A 3,829-nucleotide genomic window follows, 5' to 3' on the forward strand; every position below is an offset into this window, starting at 1 on the left:
TTGTGATGCAGCATGAATAGAGTTTGATACGAGAAAAACATAGATAGCTAGAGGAGGTTCTTAGGCATTCTTGTCCATCCACTTGGCAAAAGAAAATAAAACCAAACAATCAAAACAACAAGTGGATGTCCTCGAATGAGTAAAATATGCAACCAGCATGCTCACACAATAAGATGGCAAATGAAATATGTGACAAGGCATGCACAACCAATTCTAGCAACTATCAAGCAATTTGCGATGACTAGGTCATCTATATATGAGTATATTGACTTAGGAGTCAAGTGAGAACACTTGATCATAGGTCATACTCATCGTTTAAGCTCAAGTGAGGTTACCACTTTTACATAAAGCATTGTTGTGTTCACATCTTTAGAGTTGCTTTAGCTCAAGTCTTAGAGTAAAGCTCCCCCTAGATGTGATACCCCCCTAAGAGGGATGAACTAACCTTGGGTTTTGTCGATGATGACTTCATGTAGATGTTGAAGATGTGGATGCTCAATGTTGATGTAGATCACTTGGAGCTATCCATTTGAGTGAATTGCACTTTCAATACCTACATGGGTTAGTCCCACAAGGAACAAACAAGGATATCCATAGACATAGAGTGATGCACACACAAGATGATGTCCATGAAAACTTTTAGGTTACCTTGTCCCTTGTCTTACCAACAAGAGGGTTTGTGACTCCTTGAACTAGTGCAGGATGTGGAAGTTGATTGCACTTGTTCTTGCCAAAATGATAAGAGTGAAGAATGTTGGCGGAGTCACCCTCAAGAACTCTCTAGTTCTTCTTCTTTTGGATCCACATCATCTTGATGGGAATCCTTGGAGTTGTAGTCGTACTTGATGAAGTGGAACTTGAAGTAGTCTTGGGAATCCACTTGACTAAGGTCTTAGGAGCTTCTTCAAATGCGTTAATTTCCTCTTGAAGCTTGTCCTTGCCTTTTTGCTTGTAGTCTTGTGGTGGAAGATCATCTTGAGCTTGTGTCCCCTTGAAAGAAGTATCATACTTCTCTTGTTGAGGAACAAACTTTGTCTTGGGGTATTGATCTTCTTCCCACTCAACTCCATTGGCATTGAACTTTCGTTCAAAACCAACACCTTGATTCTTCCGGTGCATTCCTTGCTTGCGCACAATTTCCTCGAATTGCTTGCTCCCGGCAAGGCTTTTGTACACTCCTTTCTCTATAATTCCCTTCAATAAGCTATTTTCTTGCTCAAGTGTAACTTGGCTAAGAGAATCATTAGTGGAATCAAGAGAACTACTAGAAGCAACAATATTGGATTTAGCATGATCATTGTTACTGCTAGAGGAAGAATCTTTCTTGTTCTTGTTACTAGACTTGACTTGAGGCATGTAAGTGGATAAGAGTAAACGCTTGGCAATGTAAGAAGAACTTTTCTTGCGGAGATCATCATTGATTGCTTTTAAGAACTCATGCTCTTGCTCAAGATTGAGCTTTTCAAAGCGTAATTTCTCATGAGCTCTTAAAAGTTCTCGATGATCTTCGAAGATAGTTTCATGAGCTAACTTAAGAGTGTTTAGTTCTTTAGTTAGAGCCTCAATCTTTTCCTTATCATTGTCATTCGTTTTATCTTGATTAGCATGATTAATTGACATTTCATCATAGTATTCATCACTAGAGTTGTCAACAAGCGAATCATCACCTAACAAGTCATCTTCATCACTATTGAAATCAACATACTCGGGGTGTGTTACCTTAGGACCTTTGGCCATGAAGCATCTTCCAATTCCTTCATTTGGTGAGTCAAATATGTCGTAGGATTTGGTTGACACAAGTGCTAGACCGGCAACACCTTCATCTTGAGTATCTTCGGAGTCGGAGTGATAACTTCTCTCGGAGTGGCTGTCGGAGTCGGAGCCAGATACCCATTCACCAACATGAGCTTGATATGTTCGTCTTGTGTAGCTCCTTGATGATTTTTCCTTCCTTTCCGAATCCTTGCTTCTCCATGAGTATCTTCGTTCATAACGATCATCTCTACTCCTTCTCTCTCTTGGTGGTGATTCTTTGCTTCTTCTTTTTGGAGAATCTTCTCTTCTCTTGTAGGGAGCCGTACACTCATTGGAATAGTGTCCGGGTCTTCCACAACTGTAGCAGTTTCGCTCTCGACTGGAAGATCTTTTGTCATTGTAGGACCTTGACTTGAAGCTTCTATCTTTGCTTCTATTCTTGTAGAACTTGTTGAAGTTCTTCACCATTAAGCTCAATTCTTCATTGAAGTCTTGTTTCTCACTTGATGATGTAGGGGCTTCACATGAGGCTTTATAGGCACCACTTGATTTGTTGTGAAGTTCCTCTTTATCCTTAAGTGACATCTCATGAGCAACAATTCTTCCAATCACCTCTGTTGGCTTGAGATCTTTGTAATTGGGCATCATTTGGATCAATGTGCACACGGTATCATATTTTCCATCCAAGGCTCTTAGAATCTCCTTGATGATGAATCTATCGGTCATCTCTTCACTTCCTAAGCCAGCAATCTCATTTGTGATGAGAGCAAGCCTAGAGTACATTTCAGCGACACCTTCACCATCCTTCATCTTGAACTTGTCAAGTTGACTTTGAAGCACATCCAACTTGGATTCCTTGACGGAGTCGGTACCTTCGTGCATATCAATCAAAGTGTCCCAAATTTCCTTCGCATTCTCAAGACGGCTGATTTTGTTGAATTCTTCGGGGCACAGTCTGTTGAAGAGAATATCACAAGCTTGAGCATTGTATTGGAACATCTTCAACTCATCCGCACTAGCTTCACGGTTTGGTTCTTTCCCATCAAAGAAGTCACCTTGCAAACCAACACACACAATAGCCCAAACGGCGGGGTTATGTCCAAGAATATGCATTTTCATTTTATGCTTCCAACTAGCAAAATTAGTACCATCAAAGTAGGGACCTCTACGGTGATAATTTCCCTCGCTAGATGCCATACTCTCCTAGGTTGTGAAACCAAGGCTATGACCACCAAAAGCTATGGAGATCAAAGCAAATGGAGAGCAAAGCTCTGATACCACTTGTAGGATCGAAAGTACGTCTAGAGGGGGTGATTAGACTACTTGACCAAATAAAAACTTAACCTTTTCCCAATTTTAGTTCTTGGCAGATTTTAGCTATTTTAGGACAAGTCAAGCAATCATCACACAATTCAAGCAAGCATGCAAAGAGTATATTGGCAGCGGAAAGTAAAGCATGCAACTTGCAAGAATGTAAAGGGAAGGTTTTGGAGAATTCAAACGCAATTGGAGACACGGATGTTTTTCCCGTGGTTCGGATAGGTGGTGCTATCCTACATCCATGTTGATGGAGACTTCAACCCACAAAGGGTAACAGTTGCGAGAGTCCACGGCGGGCTCCACCCACAAAGGGTAACGGTTGTGCGAGTCCACACAGGGCTCCACCCACAAAGGGTAACGGTTGCGCGAGTCCACACAGGGCTCCACCCACGAAGGGTCCACGAAGAAGCAACCACCCACAAGGGGTCCATGAAGAAGCAACCACCCACAAAGGGTCCACGAAGAAGCAACCTTGTCTATACCACCATGGCCATCGCTCACACAGGACTTGCCTCACTAGCGGTAGATCTTCACGAAGTAGGCGATCTCCTTGCCCTTACAAACTCCTTGGTTCAACTCCACAATCTTGTCGGAGGCTCCCAAGTGACACCTAGCCAATCTAGGAGACACCACTCTCCAAGAAGTAACAAATGGTGTGTAGGTAATGAACTCCTTGCTCTTGTGCTTCAAATGATAGTCTCCCCAACACTCAACTCTCTCTCATAGGATTTGGATTTTGTGGAAAGAAGATTTG

Source organism: Triticum urartu, chromosome 3A (assembly GCF_056163025.1).
Source record: "Triticum urartu cultivar PI428250 chromosome 3A, HENAU_Tu73, whole genome shotgun sequence".
Taxonomy (NCBI): domain Eukaryota; kingdom Viridiplantae; phylum Streptophyta; class Magnoliopsida; order Poales; family Poaceae; genus Triticum; species Triticum urartu.